Source organism: Carcharodon carcharias, chromosome 27, assembly GCF_017639515.1.
Source record: "Carcharodon carcharias isolate sCarCar2 chromosome 27, sCarCar2.pri, whole genome shotgun sequence".
Lineage (NCBI taxonomy): Eukaryota > Metazoa > Chordata > Chondrichthyes > Lamniformes > Lamnidae > Carcharodon > Carcharodon carcharias.
In genome coordinates, this window is record NC_054493.1 from 14,592,394 (window position 1) to 14,605,974 (window position 13,581).

Below are 13,581 nucleotides of genomic sequence, written 5' to 3' on the forward strand. Positions count from 1 at the left end.
ATGAAAAGGTTTGACAGGGTAGTCAAGTGAGAGATGTTTCCAGTTATGGACAGATGAGAATAAATATCAGTTTGTCACTGATAAATCTAATTACAGTTCAAGAGCAACCAGAGATAAAAACAGAAAATGCTGGAAATACTCACAATATCAGTGGAAGGAGAAAGGGAGTTAATACTTCAGGTCTGTGCAGTTCTGATGAAAGCTCATCTGCCTGAAATGTAAACTCTGTTTCTCTCTCCACAGATGCTTTCAGATCTACAGAGTATTTATAGAATTTTCTAATGTTAATTCAAATATGATGCATCCACAGTATTTTGCTCTTCTTTAACTGGAGAACACTAAGAACGTGGAACTCATTACCAGAAGCATTTGGGATTCCTGTCTGAGCTGGAAACTCATGGGTAAAATCCCCCCGTGGAGAAAAGATACTTTGCCATATGAATGTGTAAATGGATTCACTCAGTCCTCTCATTTACTGACACAACAGCACAGTCACACCAGAGGGAGACCACTCAGACAGTTCCCATGTGTGAAGAGATTTGCTCAGTTAAGCCACTGGTTAACATTCCAGCTTTAAAAACTAAAGGCACTTGTTCCACTGTCGGTGCTTTCATGTTGGTGAGGGGCAGTTTAACTATTCTGTCTATGGGGAAAAAACACTTTTATACCCCACCTGCTGAGACTAACCTAACTGTAGGTTAGTTCTGCTTTTAATCACACCCAGTACAAAACTATGTCAGAGGGCCTGTGGTCTTTAGTTGCTGCATCAATTAATTTAATAAATTGTTATCGCGGCCCAATGGCTCCAATCGTAATCGAATCGCACAACTTTATGTTCCATCAACAACTATCGATTTTCAATGGCGAGGATCGTACCCAGCATTCGCTGCGAGTATGAATGTGCACTATCCTCAATACAGGGGCAAAAACAGAAATACATGGAAAAACTCAGCAGGTCTGGCAGCATCGGCGGAGAAGGACCTTTCAACTCGAAACGTCAACTCTTTTCTTCTTCGCCGATGCTGCCAGACCTGCTGAGTTTTTCCAGGAAATTTTGTTTTTGTTTTGGATTTCCAGCATCCGCAGTTTTTTTTAATTTTTATTTCATTACAGGGGCTCTTCGCGCAAGCGCACTGCTCGGTTACGGAGCTGCAAGGAAAGAAGAAGTGATCGAGTGCAGTAGTGTAATGGAGCCGGAGGCTGGGTGAGGAGGATTAGAACCATCGACGTGGGTGGGGATGCTTCATAAGTACTCAGTGTAGGCCTGAAACCCGAAATAAATACTTATCGATCCCGCCTTGGCACCGGAGTATAAGCAATGGGACTCCTCCCGCTCGTAGGCCTGGTTTTCCGGCCGCCATCTTGTTGGGGGGCAATATGCAGCACTGCCTGTGCGCGACCACCATATTTATTGGGGGTGATCCTGGACCAGCAGCAAAGGGTTGCCATCCCATCACAGATTCACAGAATTGTGACGGCACAAAGGAGGCCATTCAGCCCATCAAGTCTGTACCGGCACTCAAAATGAGCATTATAACAGTGCCATTCTCCTTTTCCCCATACCCTTGCATATTGTTTCTATTTAAATAATCATCCAATGTCCTCTTGAATGCCTCGATTGAAGCTGTCTCCACCACACTTCCAGGCAGTGCATTCCAGACTCTAACCACTCACTGTGTGAAAAAGTATTTTTCTCACATCACATTTGCCTTTTTTAGCAAATCATTTTAAATCTGTGCCGTCTTGTTCTCTATTGTTTTCCGAGCAGGAACAGTTTCTCCCTTTCTACTCTATCCAACCCCCTCATGATTTTGAGCATCTCTATCAAAACTCCTCTTAGCTTTCTCCTCTCCAAGGAGAACAGTCCCAACTGCTCCAATTTATCTTCATAACTGAAGTTTCTCATCCCTGGAACCATTCTTGTAAACCTCTTCCACACACTCTCCAATGCATTCATATCATTCCTATCATGTGATGCCCAGAACTGTACACAATACTCTAGCTGAAGTCTAAATAGTGTCTTATATAAGTTCAGCATAACCTCCTTGGAGTCTCCAGGAATTGAAGATGAATCCCCAGGACACTGCCATGTGCAACCCTGGAGAAAAATCATCAGGATATTAAAAAATATATTTTTTTGTAATTTTCTTTGAACGTTTCTCTTTAACAGATATAAAAATATTGAAAATGGGATAAAGGCTGTTTGGCTGACAGTCAATCATCATCCAATTAGATAATGAGACTTTTTGATTTCCAATTAGTGTCGGAAGGCTGTGTGTAAAGGATGGATGTGTCGGGGCAGGTCATGTGATTAAACCTCCAGGGATACATTTAATCAGAGTTGTAACCATAGAGGAGAGAATGCTGTGAATTTCTATCCTGGACTGATGGTGATGATTTCTGTAAACTTACAGGGTACTGGAATCTGAATCCTTCAGATTGACAAACAGGAAACTCAAACCAAACATCACATTGAGATCTGACAAAGGCACTCACGTCATCAGAACCTGAATATCAGCAGCATCTGAATGTGGAAGGTAAAAGGTTTGTCTGTTCTTTCTGTGGGAGAAGATGTCAGGTATCAATGTGACTGGAAAAGCACTGAGACACACAAACCCTGGTTAGAGCATACTGAATTATGTTCAGTTCTGGGCAACAAACAACAGGAAGGATAGAATGGCCTTGTAGGGAGTGTAACACATTTACCTGAGTGATATCTGAACTCCATGGTTTAAATTACAAAGTGAGATTACACAAAAGAGTCATAGAGTTATTATGGCACAGAGGAGGCCATTAGGCCCATTGAGTCCATGCCAGCTCTCTACTGCAATCCAGTCAGTCCCATTCCCCTGCTCTATCCCTGTATCCTTGCAGGTTTATTTCCCTCAAGTGCCAATCCAATTTCCTTTTGAGATCATTCATCATGTCCATTTCCACCACCCTCATAGGCAGCAAGTTCCAGCTCATTACACTCACTGTGTAAAAATGTTTTCCCTCAGAAGCCCCACAATCTCTTACCCAAATCCTTAAATCTGTGTCCATGAGTCCTTGAGCGATCAGCTGATGGGAATAGCCTTTCTTTTTCTACCTTATCTAAACCTGTCATAATCTTGTACACCCATATCAATCTCCCCTCAACCTCCTTTGCAGGAACCATTCTGGTAAATCTCCTCTGCACTTTTCTCAATGACCTTCACATCCTTCCTAAAGTGAGGTGACCAGAACTGGATGCAATTCTCAAATTGTGGCCTAACCAGAGCTTTATAACTTCCCTGTTTGTGTACTCAACGCTACTATTCATGTAGCTCAAGATCCAATTTATTTTAACCAGCTACTCTCTTAATATGTCCTGTCACCTTCAAAGATCTCTGCACATGAACCCGCAGGTCGCTCTGTCCCTGCTCACTCTTTAGAACTGTGCCTTTCATTATATATTGACTCTATCCATTCTGCTAAAATACACCACTCACTGTGAGGATTGTGATCCCTGAATTTAGAAGATTAAGAAGTGATTTGATCAAATTTTTTAGTATATTAATTGTAACTGTCAGGGTGGATAGAGAGAAACTATTTCCACTGGTTGGAGAATCTAGGATGAGTGAGTGGAGTCTAAACATAGAATCAGGTTCCAGCACCTTTTCAGGTAGAGAGTTCCCAATCCTTACAATCCTGATCCTGTTGGTGCAGAAACTGCTGAACTCGATATTGAGTCTGGAAGGTTGTGAAGTGCCGAATCGAAAGATGAGCTGCTGTTCCTCGAGCTCCCACTGAGCTTCATTAGAAATGTTCAGGAGGCCAATGACAGAGAGGTCAGAGTGGGAGTGGGGCAGAGAATTAAAATGACAAATGACCGAAAGTTCAGGGTCAAGTCCACAGACAAAATGGAGGTTGTTCCAAAAAGTGATCACCCTCATTGTCGAGCAGATCACTTCGTGAGCAGTGAAGACAATAACTAAATTGCAAGAAGTACAAGCAAATTTCTGTTTAGTTTCGTTTTGCAAAACCTTGAGAATAGCCCAAAGAAAGATACTTTCCTTTAAGAACAAAGGTTACAAAACAAAGCCTCTTCCCAGTGTGAACTCGCTGGAGTGTCTTGAATGTGATGGTTTTCCCATGCACCAGCTGCTCTTGCTCTTCTAGAAGATGGGGTGCTGGGTTTGGGACATGTCAAAATTCTCATGTATCAAGTCCATGTCCGTTGCCTCCTCCTCCACCTCTCTCTCTTTCTCCTCCCATAGAGGCCAGGCTCTTGTGTGTAGCTCCAGACCGGTTGGCAGGTTCCGTTCCCTGAAGGACATTAGTGAACCAGTTGGGTTTTTATGATAATCCAGCAGTTTTCATAGTCACTTTTCCCTGGTGCTGGCCTCACAAATTACCAGATTCATTCAGCTCAATTTCACAACCTGCCCTTGTGTTTTTGTGGGTTCGCTCTCACTCCCTTTTATCTGTTTTAAATCAATTTCACAGGGTATTAGAAGGGGAGGATTTGCAGTCGGGAAACTGAAACCAAACATCACATCAGAATCTGATGGAGTCTCTCAATTTATCAGGATGGGAATGTCATCGCCTTGGAACATGGAAGGAAAAAGCACCGTTCACGCTGGTGAGAAACCCGATAAATGTGGGACTGTGGGAAGGGGTTCAATTACTCGTCTCAGTTGGAAACACATTGGCGCAGTCACATTGGGGAGATGCCTTTTACCTGCTCTGAGTGTTGGAGGGGATTCAGTCAGTCATCCAACCTGCTGCAACACCAACGAGTTCACACTCTGGAGAGGCCCTTCAGGTGCTCTCACTGCAGGACTGGCTTCAGGCGATCGGATGACCTCATCACACACCAGCGAGAGGTTGTTCACCTGCTCCATGTGTGGGCAGGGATTCAATCATTTTTCTGTCCTGTGGACACACTGAGTTCACACTGACGAGGGAGTTTAAATGCTGTAGCTGTGAAAAGAGCTTTAAAAGCCCACTTTCACTGATGGAACACCAGCGCATTCACACCGGTTCCACGCCATTCAGCTGCTCTGAGTCTGGGAAGAGTTTCAGGGGATCTCCACTCTGCTGAAACACCAATGCACTCACATCGGGGAGAGGCTGTTCATCTGCTCCGAGTGTGGGAAGGGATTCACTCGGTTATCCAATCTATTGCGGCATTGGCACGTTCACTGAGTCGAGAGACCTTTTAAATGTCCAGACTGTGGGAAATGCTTTAAAAGGTCTGAGAAACTGATGTCCCATCAACGTGTTCACACTGACGAGAGACCGTTCACGTGTTCTCACTGCGGGACGGGGTTCAGGCGAGCAGGTGACTTCACTGCACACCAGCGAGTTCACACTGGGGAGAGGCCATTCACCTGCTTGGAGTGTGGGAAGGGATTCACTCGTTTATCTCATCTCACTACACATCACCTTGTTCACACAGATATGAGACCTTTTCAATGATCTGACTGTGAGAAGCACTTTAAAAGCAGAAATGATCTGATGAAACATCAGCAAATTCACACTGGGGAGAGGCCATTCACCTGCTCTGTGTGTGAGAAGAGATTCACTCATTCATCCAACCTGCTGAAACATCAGTGAATTCACAAGTGATTACAGGGGTTGGATTCTGCTGTTGTTGCTGCTGTTAATCACATCCTGGACTAAACCATGTCCATTCTGACAGTTGGGGTTGACTCTAATGTCAGTTGCCCAGTTTAGGCTTAGCATGTACCCACACTGTCTCTCAATCCTGTGTGAATAAACCATCATATCTGCAAACCTCGTTTTCAATGTAAATCACTCAGAAACTTTCTTGAACTAAAGATGAACAAAAAACAGATCACAGTGCAATCCTGCAGCTCTATATTGACTGACTGGAGAAAGTCTGTTCTGTAACTCGAGGATGAAGCTTGGTAAGCTCTGAATGTTTGTAATTACAAGTAGGCTCAAGCTATTTGAGAGACGGGCTGATCAAAGCTGTTAACTTGTCAGATATTGAAGGAATTATTCTGAAAATAAACTCACCAACTGATAACCTCAGACCCTGCTCCCTGCTGTAGTTAATACTCAGCATCCATTTGTGCCGATTTGCAGTGAATCACTGAATATCCTGTGGAACCTTTGTTCCTTGTTTTGTGAAATAGCTCTCCCCATTAGTGCTGAACTGCTGGATAACTCTGATTACATTTAGACACGTTTAGAAAGGATCTGTGTGTCCACATTTCATTGTGATTTGAAAACAATAAACAATGTTCATGCCTGACTTGTACTCTGGTATCCGGGTGATTTGTGAAGGAAGATTTAATTCACTCACTCAGCAGCTTGAGGGGAACCAGACTGAGGTTTAATGAACATAAGAAATAGGAGCAGGAAAGACCATTCAGCCCATTAAGCCTGCTCTGCTATTTGATAAGAACATGTCTGATCTTCTACCTTAGCTCCACACTCCCCACAAACCCTAAATTCCCCTTGTACCCAAACTTCTATCAACCTCTGTTTCAAATATAACTGAGAACCACAGCTCCCTGGGATAGAAAATTCCAAAACTCTATCGACCTCTGTCTTAAATATAAATGAGAACCACGGCTCCCTTGGGTAGAAAATTCCATAGGATCACAATTCTGAATGAAGAAATTCCTCCTCATCTCAGTCATGAATGGTTGACCCCTTACTCTGAGACTAATCCCTGTGTCTAGATTCTCCAGATGGGAAACTTTTTCTCAGCATCTACTTTGTCAGGCCCCTTAAGAATGTTTCAGTTAGGTCACCTCTCATTATTCTAAACTCCATTCAATACAGGCTCAATCTGCTCAATCTCTCCTCATGGGACAATCTCCTCATCCCAGGAAGCAGTCTGGTGAACATTTGTTTCACTCCCTCTAGGTCAAGTATGAATTTCTTTAGGTAAGGAGACTAAATCCGCACACAGTACTCCAGGTGAGGCCTCACCAATGCTCTGTGTAATAGTAGTAAGACTTCTTTACTCTTATACTCCAATCCCTTTGTAATAAAAGCTAACAGACTATTTACCATTTGCTTGCTGTACCTGCGTGTTAACTTTCTGTGATTCATATACAAGAACAGCCAGGTCCCTCTGAATGCAAATATTTCCCAGTCTCTCACCATTTGAAAAATATTTTTTTTTATTATTCCTACCAAAGTGGATAACTTCACACTTCACCATGTTGTATTCCATCTGCCATGTTCTTACCCAACCTATCTATATCCCTCTGCAGCCTCTTTGTGTCCTCCTCAGCACTTACTTTCCCACCCAACATTGTATCATCAGAAAACCTGGATACATTACACTCAGTCCCCTCATCTAAGTTATTGATATCGATTGTAAATAGCTGAGGCACAACTACTAATCCTTGTGGTACCTGCTAGTCACAGCCTGCCAACCTGAAAATGTCCCGTTTATTCCTACTCTCTGTTTTCTGACCATTAACCAATCCTCAGTCCATGCTAAGATACCCCCCAAACACCAGACCGAATTGTGTGTAATGACCTCTTGTGTGACCCCTTAACAAATGCTTTTTGAAAATCCAGATACACATCTACTGATACCCTCATTATCCTCCTTACTTATTACATTTTCAAAAAGCTCTGAACAGATTTGTCAAATATGAATCCATAAATCTTTTCATAAATCCACACCTACTCTGCCTAATCAGTTAATGATTTTCTAAATGCGCTGTTAACACATCCCTCATGATAGATTCCTACATTTTGCCAACTATTGATGTTAGGCTAACTGGTTTCTACTTCCCCATTTTCTCTCTTCCTCCTTTTCAGAAAAGTGAGATGATGTTTGCTACCAAGACTAGGAGAGACACTCTGGAAGGTATGGGCAGCTGGGACTTGTCCATGAGAGTAACCAAAGGTCTGGGAACTGAAATAATCCAGAGTGATGATGAGTTGTTAGTCGTGGCTCAGTGTTGCATTTTCATGTCTGAGTCAGGAGGTTGGTCCAAATCCACATCCAGAAAGATGAGCAAAAAATCCAGGCTGACATTCCACTGCTGCACTGTCAGAGACGGCACTGAGACAGAATGGATGGGTGTAAGAGATCCATTGACACTATTTCAAAGAGCTGGGGGTTTCTACCAAGAGTTTTGGTCAATATTTATCCCTCAATCAACATCACTGAAACAGACCATCTGGGTATTATCAATTTTTTGTCAATGGGATCTTGCTGTGCATAAATTAGCTGCTGTATTTCCTACATTACAACATTGACTGCACTTCAAAGGAATTTCATGGCTATAAAATGCTTTGGGACATCCCTGATGTCATTAAAGGCTCTGCAAAAATACAAATCTTTCTTTAACAGTGGAGAAAAGGCCCAGAAATGGAACAGTCAAGAACAGGATTTCAATTTGTCTCCTCTTAACCTGGAGAAAACAAATACTCCACAAACTGTATTGGACACCAAGTTGATTTATTTGACATTTAACCAGAATATTAAACTCCAGCCCTGTTGCAGGGATTATTAACATCAGGAAGAATAAACTCCCAAGGGCTGGATTTTCAAAGAGGTTTGGAACCCTGACACTGGATTAATTCCAAGTTCAGACACTGCATCTGAACTGCATTGCTCTTGCGACACTATTTTTAAATATAAATGAGCTGTTTTGGCAGGAGGTGAGCTCAGCATCCAATCTGAGGCACCAAGTGCCTCCAGGGGGAGGGAGCTTCTTGTCTGACGCCAGCTGCAAATGCAGACAGCAGCCATTTTGGGGTTTGCTGCTGGTTTGCAGAGGGGAGCTGGCAGTTCATGAAATGACCAGGACAATAAAGACAACACAAGTGCACACTGACGTCAAGTTGAGGTACAGCGCTCAAACCAGAACAAGTCTACCCCATAAATTTTACACACAAAAAAAGAAAGAAAATTAACTTCCTTTTGACGGATAGTATCTTTTGAAATGACCATTTGAAGTGTTCATTCCTGCCAGATGGTTAAGTCCTGTAGAACCTGATGATTTCATTCACAATTGGGGATTTATTGCAAACAACCTGTATCCCATAAATCAATTTAAATCCAAATAAAATATTGAAAATCCCATTCTGTTCCAGACAGGCTCCTTAACAAGTTCTTTAATGAGATTAAATTGGTTCATTGGTGGTTAATCAGACGGTTAATTGCTGGTGAGTTAATTGATGCTTTGAAAATCACAAACTGTCTCAGAGGCAGCGGATCCAGTGCCTCTGACCAGGAAAGTAATTTTCAAGTCGCACAAGTCCCAGTTCTCACCTTCGTCAGGAAGTGAAAATCCAACCCCAGCTCTCAAAATGAACATAGTTCAAAACTGGATGTGATTCACAGCAGCAATAACAGCAGAATCCAACCCCTGTTGTCATATGTGAAACTTCTGGTGTCTCTTCAGGTTAGATGAAAAAGTGAATCTCTTCCCACAGACAGGGCAGTTGAAAGGCCTCTTCCCAGTGTGAACTCGTTGGTGTCTGTGCAGGTTATGCGACCGAGTGAATCTCTTCCCACACACACAGCAGGTGAACGGCCTCTCCCCAGTGTGAACTCGCTGGTGTTTGAGCAAATTTATTGGTCCTTTGAAACTCTTCTCACAGTCGGAGCATTTAAACAATCTCTGATCACTGTGAACAAGTTGATGTGTCAGCAGAGCAGATGACTGAGTGAAGCCTTTCCCACACACAGAGCAGGTGAACGGCCTCTCCCCAGTGTGAACCCGCTGGTGGGTCCCCAGGTTAGATGAGCTCATGAATCCCTTCCCGCACACGGAACAGCTGAATGGCCTCACTCCACTGTGAACACGCTGGTGTGTCAGAAGATTTGATAACTGCGTGAAACCCTTCCCACAATCGATGCAGGTGAATGGCCTCTCCCCAGTGTGAATACGCCAATGAATTTCCAGCTGGGATGGGGAAATGAATCCAGCTCCACAGTCCCCACATTTCCATGGTTTCTCCTTGGTGTGGGTGTCCTTGTGTCTCTCCAGGTTGGATCCTTGTCCAAACACACAGACACGTGTACGGTTTCTCCCCACCGTAAATGCTGTAATTTTTTTCAGGTTACGTAACTAGCTAAAGCTCTTTGCACAGTCAGTGCACTGGAACACTCTCACCGGTGTGTGTGTGTCTCGGTGCTTTTCCAGTCATATGGATGAGTGATTTTTTTTTTCTACAGTCAGAATAGGCAAATATTTCTCCTTCCACATTGAAAGGCCGGTGATATTCAACTCCTGATGAATCAAGTGACTCTGTTAGATCTTGATGTGATGTGTTGTTTGAGTTACCAGTCTATAAATTCTCCCTTCTGATGCCCCTGTAAGCACAGGTTTCAAAAGTCCTCATTGTAAGCACAGCATAGAAATTCAGAACAGTTAATTTTAGTTTCTATGGAACATTTTTTCCTCTCTTGTTCCCCCAAAGCTGTAAATCCCCATCCCACACACTCTCCCTCCTCCCTGGGCTGAAATTCAAATAAAGTGTTGGATAATTCTTTGTATCCTTTTAATAAATTTTACAACTGGAGATCATGTTTTACAAGGGGCCATTTGTTAAGTTTCCCAAACACAGATCAGATTCCTCATTGATTTAAGCCCAAAGTGTAACCTCTTATTTATTGTCCCCCCTCCCCCATCCTCTGATGTGAACCATCCTCCACTCGCTGACCCAGGATGGCGGCCGTTAACCTGGGCCTGTTCCCGGGAGGGAGAAGCCCCGCAGCTGCAAACCAGGAGCTGACAATTATTCCTCAGGGTTTGCGGACCCACAAAGTGTTTCCAAATCCTCCCCATCCAGCCGCCGGCTCCATCGCTCCCTCCACCCGGGCCTGTCACCGCGGGGTAAACACATGGCCTGGGGCCTATCCCAGAAGTTTATCCAGTTCCCAGTCCAGCCGCGGTTTCCATTCCTACCCTGTGCTCACAATCTCCTCCCGCCTCCCGAACCGTCCGCTCCTCCTCACTCAGTCACCATGACTGACACTGAGCATGCTCAGAGCGCACACCCACACTGCACCCGCGCACTGGGAGGGGGGCTTAACCATCCGCTGCCATCTTGGCAGAGGAAGGCGAGTCTTGTTGAGGGAGCAGGCACATGGGCGGCCATCTTGGTGAGGGAAGGGGTGAGTGAGGACGGGGCTTCCTCCCCGGTGACAGGCCCGGGTTACCAGGGCAACTGGCCGCCGCCATCTTGTGCTGAGTGTTTTCCATCCGGGTCTTTGTGAAGGACAATGAGCTGGAGTCAGTTTGAAAACTATTCAGAGGAAGGTCTGAAATCAGATTTACATCCAGATACCTGTAAGGACAATAAAGTTTACATCAATTATGTGTTTAAAATGAAATCAGAATGCTGGAAATACTCAGTTCTGAAGAAGAATCATATTGGATTGGAAATGTTAAATCTGTTTCTCTCTCTTCACAGAAGCTGCCAAACCTGCTGAGGATTTCCAGAACTTTGTTTTTATTTCAGATTTCCAGCATTCACAGTATTTTACTTTTATTTCAGTGCTGGTACTTCTATAAAGAAATATAAGCCAAAAAGCTGTGTTGAGGTAGATGGAATGGAATTGTCTTGTGTGAAATATAAACACCAGCACAGATCAGTTGAACAGAAAGGTCTGTTTCTGGACTCGATCTTCTCTGTAATTCAGCGTCATCTCCTACCTGTTCCTGATCAGCATGTTCCACACCCACCACTCGTACAGTACATGCTCAGAGTACAACCCAGTGCTGAGTAATCGCACTGGGCTCCTGCAGCCATTGATGGGTCACATTCTGCCATATGGGAAATTATGGATTGTAACAATGTTATTGAAAGACCAATTGGTGAACAGAAATTTTTATCACCACATTGAGATTGGATCTGTTTCTGTGATGTTGTCCTATGGGACAGAGACGAATTAATGCTCAACTCTCTACAGCTGTGGCCCAGGAGGTGGTTTAATACATGGGCCCAAAACTCCCACACACTGCCATTAACACTGTTACCCTCATCACCGACTCTATCCCCCTCCCTTACCAAAGTCTGAGACTGAAGCTGACCGATTGCAACCTTAGTTTCCTATTTGACCCTCAGCTGAGGGCTGAGCTGCCGAGGGCTGAGCTCCATTCCATTACTAAAATCAGCTCCTCCCACCTCTAATATCAGTTTCTTCATCCCTCCTCAGCTCATTTCCTGTTGAAATCTTCAATCATGTCTTTGATGACTCCAGATTCGACTATTCCAATGCTCTCCTGACTGGTGTCCCATCTTCCACCCTCCATAAACTTATGCTCATTTAAAACACTTCTGAGTGGTCAGCAGTTTAGCAGAATAGGGTCAATAGAGCAGAAGGTGGGTCTCATGGACAAGATGAGTTCTTGAGAGGATGGGGGGAGATCAGAGAGAAACTAAAGAAAGATGTGAGTTCAGGGCTAGAGTTGGTCAGATCTTTAGAGGAAGTTTGGCCAGATGGTCTAGTGGAAAGGAAGGGAGGAGCAGAGAGAGTTGATTGGATTGTCTCAATCTCAGCGACAAAGAAGCTTCATGAGCTCCTCATACATGTTGTTTGGGGTGAGGAAGGAGGAGATGGGGAGAGAGAGAGACCTTCAAAAGGAATTAACTTGTGGTAGAAATATTAAATTGTCACATTGTCTGTTTTACATAAAGCTTACTGATTTGACTTTTATCCAGGACATTAACACATATAACCGGGTCAAACTTTTAGCTTTATTAACATTGGCAGAAACAGTTCCCAATGCTATTTTTATTTTGAGACAAGTGATGAAGAAATATTGGGGAGGTCAATGAATCATGAAGATTGTATTTATTGATCTCGAGAAGGCTTATGACCAGGTGCCCAGGGAGGGAAACTGGAGAAGTGTTAGAATTCGTGGAGTCCCTGGGAAGTATGTACGACTATTACAGGACATGTCCAAGGAGTTCCAGACAAGAGTAAGAAGCTGTGTGGGAGAAACCGAGAGCTTCAAAATCAAAGTTAGATTGTACCAAGGACCAACACTGAACCCTTTCCTCTTCCTGATGGTCACAGATGTTCGAACTGAGCAAATGTGACAGGAACTGCCATGGTCAATGATATTTGCAGATGACAGTGAGTTGTGTGGTGGGTTTGATGAGAACATGACTGAGTTTCTGAAGAAAATCACTGGAAGACACGGGTATGAAGATTAGGTTTTTAAAAATTTATTCTTTCATGGGATGTGGGAGTCACTGACAAGACCAGTAATTGATGTCTATTCCTAATTGCCATTGATGGTTTCCTCGTCCATTGCAGGGGGCAGTTAAGAGTCAACCACATTGCTGTGGGACTGGAGTCACATGTAGGCCAGACTGGGTAAGGATGGTAGATTTACCTTCCCTAAAGGATATTAGTGAACCAAAGACCCAATTTATGGACTGTCAGTTTGAGTCTAGGGAAGAGAATCAGAGTGAAGGTATAAAGGTTATGGGCGAAGACTTGGAGAATGTGAGTAGCTTCAAGTACCTGAGGTCAGTGATGGCAGAGGGTGGAAGTATAGAAATTAAGAAATGGATTAGCTCAGGTTGGAGTAATTGGAAGAAGTGCGGCTCAGTGTGCTGTGATAGAAAAGTGTCGCTGAAGTTGAAAGGGAAGAA

At 43.7% G+C, this 13,581-nt stretch overlaps 1 protein-coding gene and 1 long non-coding RNA gene across 4 annotated transcripts in view; one reads left to right on the forward strand and one right to left on the reverse strand.

Moving 5' to 3' along the window:
* The first annotated feature begins 1,098 nt into the window (after window positions 1-1,098).
* Window positions 1,099-6,244, forward strand: LOC121270356. 2 transcript variants are annotated; one of them, XR_005941510.1, is made up of 4 exons: window positions 1,099-1,204; window positions 2,415-2,537; window positions 4,468-4,603; window positions 5,423-6,244. It is a non-coding gene; the product is annotated as an uncharacterized LOC121270356 (long non-coding RNA). The 2 variants fall into 2 exon arrangements; XR_005941509.1 differs by having other exon boundaries at window positions 4,468-6,244.
* A 2,161-nt stretch (window positions 6,245-8,405) lies between these two features.
* LOC121270355 (gastrula zinc finger protein XlCGF7.1-like) overlaps window positions 8,406-13,581 on the reverse strand; it is a 34,591-nt gene continuing 29,415 nt past the window's right edge. Inside the window, exons 3-4 of one of the 2 annotated variants that reach the window (XR_005941505.1) lie at window positions 10,881-11,262; window positions 8,406-10,285 (exon numbers count right to left, since the gene is read on the reverse strand). The gene's annotated coding sequence lies outside the window, so the exon portion shown is untranslated. Of the gene's footprint in view, window positions 11,263-13,581 lie in introns of both variants that reach the window. The other variant, XR_005941506.1, reaches the window with a different exon arrangement.